Source organism: Triticum dicoccoides, chromosome 3A (genome assembly GCF_002162155.2).
Source record: "Triticum dicoccoides isolate Atlit2015 ecotype Zavitan chromosome 3A, WEW_v2.0, whole genome shotgun sequence".
Lineage (NCBI taxonomy): Eukaryota > Viridiplantae > Streptophyta > Magnoliopsida > Poales > Poaceae > Triticum > Triticum dicoccoides.
Window position 1 is genome coordinate 266,426,309 of NC_041384.1, and position 13,306 is coordinate 266,439,614.

Below are 13,306 nucleotides of genomic sequence, written 5' to 3' on the forward strand. Positions count from 1 at the left end.
CTACTGGCACACCATTTGCTAGGTGCAACACTAGTAACAGAAAAAAAATTGGTTTCAAAAAAATTGGAGTTTTTTTTTCAAAATATGATACGTAATATGACCAGGAAGTTTGAAATATTTTTTCAAAATTTCATCATACTCATGAACATGAACAAATTCCTACACATCAACAAGGTTTAATAGGATTGATATGATAGATATATCAACAAGTGCCTGTGAAGTGAGCTGGTGCTGGGGTTGGATAGAACTATGAAGTTAAGCGTGCTCGGGCTAGAGTAGTGTGAGGATGGATCACCTTCCAGGAAGTTTGACCACAGAGTGCGATTTGACTTGAGATTAAGCATATTGACCCGAGATTAAGCCATAGTGACCCGAGATTAAGAAAAGGCGAAAAAAAATTTAAAAAAAAATTGATTTTTTTAAAAAAAAATTGAAAAAAATTGTTACTAATGGCACACTTCTATGTGGTGCGCCATTAGTATACCAGATACTAATGGCGTACCTGTGGGATACTAATGGCGCACCACAGGTGCGCCATTAGTAAAAAAATACTAATAGCGTGATACTAGTGGCGCACCTGTAGTGCGCCATTAGTAGGCAAAACAGGTGTGCCACTAGTAGGCCTTTTCCTAGTAGTGCCATACCCATGCGTTGATTTCTCCTTCTTCGGAGGTGGTGATGATGGAGTTGTTGATGGTGTGTGCTTCTTCCTTAATTCGCGCTTGAGAATAGAATTTTGCTCCCTTAGGTCATCGATCTCCTGCTCAAGGCTTAATACCTTTTTGCAAAGTTCCTGTTTGTTCTCCTACAAGAGGCGAAAAGGGATAAACTCGATATTAGGTTTCTTTGCTCTGTCGGGGAGGCTTGACTTTTTGAACTCCACAAGCATGTCCCCAGGTTGAGGTAATGGGACTTCATCTTCATACAAGCTCGTCTCCTCCTTTCCCCTATGCACATAGTCTTCTTCTTCCTCCGTGGTCCAACCATAATGCTCCAAGTCCCCATAGGCCTTATGATATACAAGGTAATCGGTCAGATAGCTTTCTCCCTTCGAATCTTGAGATGACATATTGCTCTAATCTGCAGCAGAAATAGCTCGAAATAATAACACAGGATATTTGCGTGGTACGATTGTCAAAACCTTCGGGAGATTATATAATGAATTTTTACCGACCTAAAGAAGTATCGTGCAAGAAAACGAAGTCCGGAGAGCACACAAGGTGCCCACGAGGCAGGGGGCGCGCCTAGGGGGGTAGGGCACGCCCTCCACCCTCGTGGACGCCTTGTGTCCTTCCCAGACTGCTTCTTATTTTCCTATTTTCCTAAATATTCCAAAACGGAGAAAATTGCTATTATAACTGTTTTGGAGTCGGTTTACTTACCGTACCTCATACCTATTCCTTTTCGGAGTCTGAAACATTCTGGAAATTGTCCTTTATGTAATCCTTTGGGGGTACGGTTTCAATAACATTAGTTTCAACATTTATAGGATTACTTGAGATATAATTTTTGATTCTTTGACCGTTCACCACCCTTGGATTTGTGCCTTCGAATTTGTTGATTTTTATGGCACCGGAATGATAGGCCTCCTCAATAATGTAAGGACCTTCCCATTTAGAGAGGAGTTTTCCTTTAAAAAATCTTAAACGAGAGTTTTATAACAATACATAATCACCTACATTAAACTCACGTTTTTGTATCCTTTTGTCATGACATCTTTTTAACTTTTTCTTTAAATAGTTTGGCATTCTCATAGGCCTGGGTTCTCCATTCATCAAGTGAGCTAATGTCAAAAAGCCTCTTCTCACCGGCAAGTTTGAAATTATAATTGAGCTCTTTAATGGCTCAAAATGCCTTATGTTCTAGTTTGAGAGGTAAGTGACATGCTTTTCCATAAACCATCTTATATGGAGACATACCCATAGGATTTTTATATGCAGTTCTATAGGCCCATAATGCATCATGAAGTTTCTTGGACCAATTCTTACTAGATCTATTAACAGTCTTTTGCAAAATTAACTTAAGCTCTCTATTACTCAATTCTACTTGACTACTAGACTGTGGTTGATATGGAGATGCAATTCTATGATTAACATCATACTTAGCAAGCATTTTACGAAAAGCAGCATGAATAAAATGTGAACCACCATCAGTCATTAAATATCTAGGGACTCCAAACCTCGGAAAAATAACTTCTTTAAGCATCTTAATAAAGGTGTTATGATCAGCACTACTAGTTGGAATAGCTTCTACCCACTTAGTAACGTAATCAACAGCAACTAAAATATGAGTACACCCATTAGAGGAAGGAAACGGTCCCATATAATCAAAACCCCAAACATCAAATGGTTCCATAACAAGTGAATAATTCATAGGCATTTCTTGACGTCTACTAATGTTACCAATTCTTTGACATTCATCACAAGTCAAGACAAACTTACAGGCATCTTTGAAGAGAGTAGGCCAATAAAAACCGGATTGTAGTACCTTATGTGCAGTTCTATCTCCAGCATGGTGTCCTCCATAAGCCTGACACTTTGATAGGATTTGTTCCTGTTCATGCTCAGGTACACAACGTCTAATAACGCCATCTACTTATTCTTTATAAAGGTGTGGGTCATCCCAAAATTAATTTCTTAAATCATAGAAGAACTTTTTATTTTGCTGATATGTGAAACTAGGTGGTATACATTTAGCAACAATATAATTAGAATAATCAGCATACCATGGAGCAGTACAAGAAGCATTTATGACAGCTAATTGTTCATCAGGGAAGCTATCATGAATAAGTAGTGGGTCATCAAGAACATTCTCTAGCCTTGACAAGTTGTCTGCAATGGGGTTCTCAGCTCCCTTTCTATCAATAATATGCAAATCAAATTCTTGTAGCAGGAGAACCCATCTAATAAGTCTAGGTTTAGCATCTTTCTTTTCCATAAGATATTTAATAGCAGGATGATTAGTGTGAACAATTACTTTAGAATCAACAATATAGGGTCTGAACTTATCACAAGCAAATACAATTGCTAAAAAATCTTTTTTAGTAGTTGCATAATTTCTCTGGGCACTGTCTAGAGTTTTACTAGCATATTGGATAACATTTAATTTATTATCAACTCTTTGTCCTAAAACATCCTCTACAGCATAATCACTAGCATCACACATGATTTCAAATGGTAAATTCCAATCAGGAGGCTGAACTATAGGTGCATAAATCAAAGCTTTCTTAAGTATTTCAAATGCTTCTACACAGTCATCATCAAAAACAAAAGGAACATCTTTTTGTAAGAGATTAGTTAGAGGCCTTGAAATTTGAGAGAAGTCCTTAATGGACCTCCTATAAAAACCGACATGACCAAGGAAACTTCTTATACCTTTAATGTCCTTAGGACACGACATCTTTTAAATAGCATCAACTTTAGCTTTATCAACTTCAATACCTCTTTCAGAAATTTTATTCCCCAAGACAATATCTTCATTAACCATAAAGTGGCACTTCTCCCAATTCAACACAAGATTAGTTTCTTCACATCTCTGCAAAACTCGATCAAGGTTGCTTAAGCAATCATCAAAAGAAGTTCCGTAAACGGAGAAATCATCCATGAAAACCTCAACAATCTTTTCACAAAAGTCAGAGAATATAGTAGTCATACATCTTTGAAAAGTAGCAGGTGCATTGCATAAACCAAAAGGCATACATCTATAAGCAAAGGTACCGAAAGGGCAAGTAAAAGTTGTCTTTTCTTGATCCTCTTTTGACAAAGGTATTTGAGAGAAACTAGAATAACCATCTAGAAAGCAAAAATGTGTATGTTTGGATAATCTTTCTAGCATTTGTTCAATAAAGGTAAAGGGTAATGATCCTTTTTAGTAGCTTTATTTAATTTGCGGAAATCAATTACCATTCTATAACCTGTAACAATTCTTTGTGGGATCAATTCATTTTCATCATTAGGAACAACAGTAAAATACCTCCCTTCTTAGGGACACAATGGACAGGACTTACCCATTGACTATCAGCAACGGGATATATTATACCTACCTCCAGAAGCTTTAGTATTTCTTTTCTTACCACTTCTTTCATGTTAAGATTTAATCGTCGTTGGTGATCAACAACCAGTTTCGCGTCTTTCTCCGATTTTATTTTGTGCTGGCAGAGAGTGGGACTAAGGCCCTTAAGATCATCAAGAGTATAGCCAATAGCAGCATGGTGCTTCTTCAGAGTTTTCAATAATTTCTTTTCTTCATGCTCTGAAAGGTTAGCACTAATAATAACAGCATATCTCTTTCTCATCAAGATAAGCATATTTAAGAGTATCAGGTAAAGGTTTAAGCTCAAACACGGGATCACCCTTAAGTGGAGAAGGATCCCCTAGGATTTCAACAGGCAAGTTGTGTTTCAAAATAGGTCCTTGTTTAAAGAGTACTTCATCTATTTCCCTTCTTTCATTCATAAACATATCATTTTCATCGTCTAGCAAATATTGTTCTAAAGGATCACTAGGAGGCACGACAATAGAAACAATACCAATAATTTCATCTTTACTAGGCAATTCTTTATCATGGGGTTGTCAATGAAATTTCGCAAAATTAAATTCATGAGACATATCCCCTAAACCAACAGAAACAATATCCTTATTGCAGTCTATCTTAGCATTAACAATATTCAAGAAGGGTTTACCAAATATAATGGGACAAAAGTCATCTTGTGGGGAACCAAGAACGAGAAAATTAGCAAGATATTTAACTTTCCCACACAAGTCTTCAACATCTCTAACAATCCCAACTGGTGAAATAGTATCTCTATTGGCAACCTTAATTGTAACCTCAATTTCTTCTAACTCAGTAGGTGCAATATCATGCATAATTTCTTTATATAAGGAATGAGGTATTGGACTTGCACTAGCACCCATATCACATAAGCCATGATAGCAATGATCTCCTATTTGAACAGAAATAACAGGCATGCCTATAACAGGTCTATGTTTATTTTTAGTATCGGGTCTAGCAATTCTAGTAGCTTCATCATAGAAGTAAATAACATGCCCATCAATATTATCGTCCAAGAGATCTTTAACCATAGCAACACTAGGTTCAAATTTAATTTTCTCAGAGGGAGTAGGTGTTCTAGTATTACTCTTACAAACCATAGTTGAAGCTTTAGCATGATCCTTTATTCTAACAGGGAAAGGTGGTTTCTCAATATAAGAAGTGGGAACAACAGGATAATTATAAGTGATAGTATTTTATTCTACTTTAATAGGTTCAACTACTTTTACTTCAATGGGAGGATTATATTTAAACCACTTCTCCTTAGGGAGATCAACATGAGTAGCAAAGGATTCACAGAAAGAAGCTACTATCTCTGAGTCAAGTCCATATTTAGTGCTAAATTCACGGAAAACATCGGTATCCATAAAAGATTTAACACAATCAAACTTAGGTGTTATACTTGACTCCTTACCTTCGTCGAGGTCCCAATCTTCAAAGTTGCGTTTAATTCTTTCCAATAAATCCCATTTGAATTCAATAGTCTTCATCATAAAAGAACCAGTACAAGAAGTATCGAGCATGGAGCGATTATCAAGAGAAAGTCGAGCATAAAATTTTTGAATAATAATTTCTCTTGAGAGCTCATGATTAGGGCTTGAATATAACATTGAATTAAGCCTCCCCAAGCTTGAGCGATGCTTTCTGCTTCGCGAGGCCAAAAATTATATATATAATTATGATCACGATGAACAAGATGCATAGGATAAAACATCTGATGACAATCCAATTTCAATCGGTTGTAGTTCCATGATCCCATATGATCACATAGCCTAAACCATGTCAATGCCTTTCCCTTCAAAGATAAAGGAAAGAAATTCTTCTTGATAACATCCTCGGGCATACCTGCAAGCTTAAATAATCCACAAACTTCATCCACATAGATTAGCTGCAAATCGGGATGTAATGTTCCATCTCCTGAAAAAGGATTAGCTAGCAGTTTCTCTATCATACCCCAAAGAATTTCAAAGTAAACATTTTCAGTAGGTTTAGTAGGTTGATGAGCAACTCTTTGCTCTAATGGTTGGGGTGAAGATACCCCGAACAAGCCCATCAAAGGATTATGTTCCCGAGTAACAAGTAACAGTACATTTCAGCACACTATATAAATTTTTCCTTACCAAATTCCATCTACCAAAGGCGCTTCACTGCTCAAAAACGGCGCCAGAAAAGAGTCTTAATGACCTGCAAGTATAGGGGATCTATTGTAGTCCTTTCGATAAGTAAGAGTGTCAAACCCAACGAGGAGCAGAAGGAAATGATAAGCAGTTTTCAGCAAGGTATTCTCTGCAAGCACTGAAATTATTGGTAACAGATAGTTTTTTGATAAGGTAATTTGTAATGGGTAACAAATAGTAAAAGTAAATAAGGTGCAAGAAGATGGCCCAATCCTTTTTGTAGAAAAGGACAAGCCTGGACAAACTCTTATGTAAAGGAAAGCGCTTCCGAGGACACATGGGAATTATCATCACGCTAGTTTTCATCACAGTCATATGATTCACGTCCGGTACTTTGATATTTTTATATGTGGTTGGACCGGTGCTTGGGTACTTTCCTTCCTTGGACAAGCATCTCACTTATGATTAACACCTACTGCAAGCATCCTCAACTACAACAGAAGTATTGAGGTAAACCTAACCATAGCATGAAACATCTGGATCCAAATCAGCCCCTTACGAAGCAACACATAAACTAGGGTTTAAGCTTCTGTCACTCTAGCAACCCATCATCCACTTATTACTTCCCAATGCCTTCCTCTAGGCCCAAACAATGATGAAGGGCCATGTAGTTGATGTTCTCATGACACCACTAGAAGAGAGACAAGATACATCTCATCAAAATATCAAACGAATACCAAATTCACATGACTACTTATAGCAAGACTTCTCCCATGTCCTCAGGAACGAACGGAACTACTCACAAAGCATATTCATGTTCATGATCAGAGGGGTATAAATATGCATAATGGATCTGAGCATATGATCTTCCACCAAGTAAACCAACTAGCATCAACTACAGGGAGTAATCAACACTACTAGCAACCCACAGGTACCAATCTGAGGTTTTGATACAAAGATTGGATACAAGAGATGAACTGGGGTTTGAGATTACATGGTGCTGGTGAAGATGTGGATGGAGATTGACCCCCTCCCGATGAGAGGATCAATGATGATGACGGTGGTCATGATTTCCCCCTCCCGGAGGGAAGTTTCCCCGGTAGAATAGCTCCGCCGGAGCCCTAGATTGGTTCCGCCAAGGTTCCGCCTTGTGGCGGTGGAGTTTCGTCCCGTGAGCTAGCTTATGATTTTTTCCTCAACGAAAGACGACATATAGCCAAAGATGGGCATTATAGGGCTGCCAGGGGGGCCATGAGGCAGGGGGCGCGCCTAGGGGGGTAGGGCGCGCCCCCACCCTCGTGGACGGTGGGTGGCCCCCACTGGTACTTCTTTCGCCCAATATTTTTTATATATTCTGAAACGTGCTCCCGTGAAGTTTTAGGACTTTTGGAGATGTGCAGCATAGGTCTCTAATATTTGCTACTTTTCCATCCCAGAATTCCAGCTGCCGGCATTCCCCCTCTTCATGTAAACCTTGTAAAGTAGGAGAGAATAGGCATAAGTATTGTGATATGATGTGTAATAACATCCCATAATGCAATAAATATCGATATAAAAGCATGATGCAAAATGGATGTATCAGCTGGCCCTCTCGGAATTGCTGGATAAGGAGTCGACACTATCGAGTGGTATGCTTGGGATAAATCAGGTTCCCCTCTTCATCCACCTTGGTGTGTATATGACAGGGCAAATCTAGCACATCATTTCCTGCTTTATCTTTCACTTTCGTGGGGATCCATGGCCCCTTAGGCTTTCCCTTGAACTTTCCTTGGGTTATAACTGCGGCTTCACCAGGACCTGCGGGCTCGGCTTTGCGTTTTTGTTTTCGATTGGAATTCCCTCCTCCGATGTCTTTGGTGACTGGTTTGTTCTTGCCACTATGGAGTCGGTCTTCTTCTTCGCCGTTAGCGTACCGAGTGGCTATTTCCGTCATTCGGGCCAGGTTCAAATCTCATGTCTAACCGAATTTCATGTTAAGCTCTCCATATCGAACGCCCGCCTTGAAGGCGCAAACTGCCTGGTGCTGCGACACATTTTCCATTGTATGATGCAAACTGGTCCATCTCTGGATATAATCCCTCAAAGTTTCGTTCGGTTTCTGAACACAATGCTACAATTCTGTCAGCCCTGCAGGCCGCCTGCAGGTTCCTTCAAACGTCTTAACAAACACTCGGGCCAACTCTTCCCAACTGAATATACTGCCAGGAGCCAACTGATTCGGCCAAGCCCTGGCCGACCCTTCCAACATGAGAGGAAGATGTTTCATGGCTACTTCATCATTACCACCACCAATCTGTACAGCCACTCGGTAATCCTCTAGCCAAGTGTCAGGTTTGGATTCACCGGTAAGCTTACTTACCCCAGTCACCAAGCCAAAGTTGGGAGGGATTTTCGCAGCCTGATGGCTCTGCTGAAACATTCAGTTCCAGATACATGCACTTGGCTGCTTGTTGGACGATCTCTGTCTTGTTCTTCTCTGTGAGCTCTTTTCTGATCGACCAGACCCTGTACCAAAATTGACCTTGCATCAAATCCGGCTTCTTTGGGGTTGACTAGAAGTCTTCGCTCGTCACCATATGGACGCATGTCATCGTGTTGCCGGGGTGCATACGATCTGCCCCTCGGAGAGGGCATGAGCACTCGACGGCGGTCCCCTCGGAGGGGGCATGAGCACTCGACGGCGGTCTTCACGGCCGATTCGATGATCGTACTGCTCATGATTCTGACCCAGATACTGCTCTTGACGGTGTCCACATCCCTCACACCGCAGAGGCGATCTTGGGATGTGAGCCGATTGGACTGTATCCGCCACCACAGACCTGCTATGGATCTTGTTACGATACTGAGAAATTGATGTATTTTGCTTGCCTGCTACCCGGAGCAAGGCTCGGATCTGCATTAGTCCTCTACTAGCCTCGGATTGGGACGGATGGATCGACTCTGCTATACGGGCTTCATCTGTCAGATTCTGAATCAGAGTGTAGTATACCTGAGGTTTTGGCAGGAATAGTTGTCGCTGCCATCGACTGGACTCAGGAATCTGCCGTCGGGCACGTTCATCGAGTGCATGCTAGAGGTTCTCAAGTCGAGTGTGCTCAGCCAAGGTGGCCAGGCACGCAGCCTCCAAGGCCCGAGCCTCGGAGGACTCTCCGATGATGGGAGTGTGGAGTGCCTCCATGTTGCGACGGTGTAGTTCATCCCTCTGCTGCGAAGTGAGGGCTTCGGGATGGTATTCCTCGTGAACACGTGACGGATCACCGCCGCCATCGTCACGACGGAAACCAAGTGGGCTGCACGGCGTGTCGACCATCAGGACTTCCGCCGCAGGGTCGCTGCTATCACACTCGGACAGGTCTCGACGAATCCAGTTGATAGGTCGAAAAGGCCATACAGAGATTCATCGGGGTCGATTGCTGCGACTTGAGGGGTCGCCCACTAACGGGCCACCGCGTGCTTTACCCACCGATGAAGTCGTGATCGACCAGACCGCTTGCGGCAACGAGCAGCGGTGAGCGAAGACGCTGCGGGAGCCGACCGATACTGGGCCGACGGCTGCCGTAGAAGGACGCCGCGGACGCACGCCTGAAAGTGCGTCGCCCCGCGGACAGGGAGCGCCTCGACGTGGATGGTAGCCTCTTGGAGCCTGGCGGAGTCATCGATGATGAAAACGAGCGCGCCCAGACGAATCTCGCGGCGCTCGGCCAAACCACCCTCAAAAACCATGATGATGGGGATCGGAAAAATTACAACCTCACCGGAAGTCGCTAAGACATCTGCCCCACGGTGGGTACCAACTGTCGTGGTTCTAAGTCTGACAGTAGAATAGGGGGTACATAGTAGGAGGCAAGATCTTAGCTATGATGAGGTTGTGCATGCAAGATTTACGAGTCCAGGCCCTTCTCAGAGGAAGTAAAAGCCCTACTGCTCGGTGCCCGGAGGCTGTCGACTGGATTATGTATGAAGTTACACGGGTTGTGAACCATTGTGCCAGTGGAGGGGTGGCTTATATAGAGTGTGCCAGGTCCCCAGCCAGCCCATGTTACAAGGAGTTCAATGTACATTAAGGTGAGACGTTACTGAAAACACCAACAATAAAGACATATGAATGATCATTAACGGTACGGAGTGAATGCGTGACCATTGCCATCCCGAGTGACTTTAGATCTTATGTACTCTGAGTGGTTTCTAGTACGGTCGAATGATGATATACTGGTCGAATGGAATTGGGTTATCCGAGTGGAGTTATTGGTCGAGTGGGTTGTGCTCTGAGGTGATTCCAGTCGGTGGATGCTGTTGTGCTTTGAATGACGTTGATCTTAAGGCAGTGTCCTTGGGAAGGGCATCTAGGTCAGGCCTATTACCCTACCCTAGGTACATGTCATCATTATAGTGGTCGAGGGGTTAAGGGTCGAGGAGGTGTTGAGTTCATGTTAGGTATTCAATTTTTTTATGTTGTGCTTGATGATGATACACTTAAGTTATTTGCATATTATTATTCATGTCGGTATTAAAAAATCATGTTGTACTAATTTCGTTTACTCTATGTCATGGCAGGTGTTGAAAGTTTGTGGGCGCGGGTAAGGAGCGCTCCGAGGCTCCTTCTTCGTTGGCGCGTGGTGGGATGGGTACTTCCATTCCACCCCAGACTCTCCGGAGAGCGTTGATCAACAGTATAAGTACACCGGTGGGCACTTCTACATCGGTGTCATTGCCCATCAGGTGAGGAGGTCGGGGAGGACGTGGCTGCAGGAGAGCTAGGCAGGCTCTTACGGCTTCCTCGTCACCACCCCTAGCTGATTCACCCGATCACATGACTACTAGGGTGGACATGTCTGAGTAGGATGCTACCCAGACTCCAGTCCACGAGCCTCGGTTCGATGGGCCTTCGGCCCATGAGACTTCGGCCCACAAGACTTGGACCCATGAGACTCCGTCCCAGAAGATGTCCAGATGGGGTACCTAGATGGGTCCGCCGGAGGAGCCGAGTGGCCATGTGATGGTGGCGGGGATCTGGCTGATAGCGAGGGCGAGGTGGTTGAAGGGGCCACCGTCTACCAGCATGGTTGTACACGGCGCCCGCCCGTGCCGGCGACCCGCGAGCAGAGGTGGTTGATTTTCCCTAATGCGGAGAGGTGAGTGCATTTAATATTTTTATACCATTTGCCTTCACGTTTCTTCAAATATCTAATGTGTTGGCCTTGTCATACTGCAGGGGTTGGCACCACGTTGATGTTGTGCGCAGGCCCAACTCCGTCATTGGTGTGCTTTGTTTGCAAAACTTCTTGGGGTTTGTCATGTTTCCCGGTGAGGGTCAGGTTCCAAAGCTAGGATTGAGCTAGGAGCACTACTTGGCTGCCCCGGCCCCACCGGAGGTGATGATAGACGGTGTCTTGTGCCACATGAGGGCAGAGATGGTGATCAGAAACTTTTGGGCAATTTCTCCTTTATACAATTAAAAATCCTCAAATAGCTAGTTATTGTACTAATCAATGTTGTCTCGTTTGATTGTAGAGCTTCTAGAGGTGTGAGGAGGCATACTAGGAGGCCGCGACAAAGGTTATCGATGCCGAGTGCAGGCGCCTACTACAAAATTTACGGGACAAGGCTCGGGTGCAGGCTGTTCGAGACTACTATGCCTCGCGTGGTATTAAGAAGCCCAAGCCGGCGTGCCGCGATAAGTTTCTAAAGAAGGAGAAGTACATGACGGTAATTACCTATTCTTGAGGCCTTGTACTTAGTTTCCTTGATTTGATTCATAGGCATAGCACTCAAGTACGTTTCTCTTTACTAACTGAGGTGCCACCGAGATGGTGTGCAGATCAGATGGATTGTTGGGAGGTGTTGGTCGACGAGTAGTTCTCAAACGAATGGCGCGCCCAACACAACAATGCTAAGGACAAGCATGCCCAAATGGAAGGTGTGCCACACCACCAAGGCAACACCAACTTATTTTTAGTTCGGGCGTAACTGGGTATGTGGTTTGCTTGATGATTCATGCAATTCATTCTTCATGCTAGATTGAGACCTCTAGTTAGTAATTTACTCTATTCCTATCTTTTAGTCAAAACGCAATATGGCGGAGGTGCCAGAGGTGTACGACCTCTATGCCATGGCCTATACTGGGCCGTACAAGAAGGTCAAGCCATTTGAGCCATCTGACCTCGGTAATCCAAAGAACTTCACCAACATCTCCTCCCACAACAAACTCGTGAAGTACAGAGATGAGGGGAAGTCGAGGAAAGGGGAGGACTTTAACCCGAGCCAATAGTTTGATCCAGAGCTGGTGATGATATCTGGTAGCGGGAGGTCCCATGTCTCGGTAGCCATTGGAGATGGACTTATCTGTTGTCCTCGCACTCTCTTGGAGATCAAGGCGCTCCAGTCGAGCTCCGCTCCAGAGATGAGGCCTCGTCAATGGCCAGTCGAGCTCGCCTTTGAGGTTAGTTATACTGACTCAGCTATCTTTCGTCCATTACATTGTGTGTGCGGCCATCAATGATTACAATGCTAACGAGGAGTGGCGTTGCAGGCTGCTCTTTAGAGTGAGAGAGATAGAACCCAGGCGCTTATGGCGGAGAGGGATCAGTAGGCGGAGGAGAAGCAGCAGGAGTTGGAGGAGAAGACGGCAAGGATGTTGGAGGAGGAGAGGGCACGAAATGACCTGCGGAACCAGGCCATGTACGAGCTCCTCGTGATAAGTTTCTTCTGCATATTAGACAAATCATTCACGTAATGTTCGTTTCATTACTAACTAGTATGACTGGCCATTTAAAACCAAATGTGCAGTCTGTGTGCCAGAAGGCCGGTCAGACCCCTCCACCGATGCCAGAGATTGCTCCGGGGACCATGGTGAGTTTAATTTGAATGGTCATTAGTTCCTAGTATTAACATTTTAGTGTCACCATGCTAACGATACGTTGCAAATAATCTTTGGTGCAGCATACCTCCACACAAGCATCACACGATCCTTCTCCAGGTTGTACCGGCACGAGCCATGACAGTGCATCACCTCCGTGATGACGCTAAGTTTTCTCTAGTGTTTTGCTTAACAAATGCATAATGACCTCGACTTAGCTTTATTTCCTCCAATATGCTTACCATAATGACCTAGACTTACCCTATGTTCCTCCAAAATGATA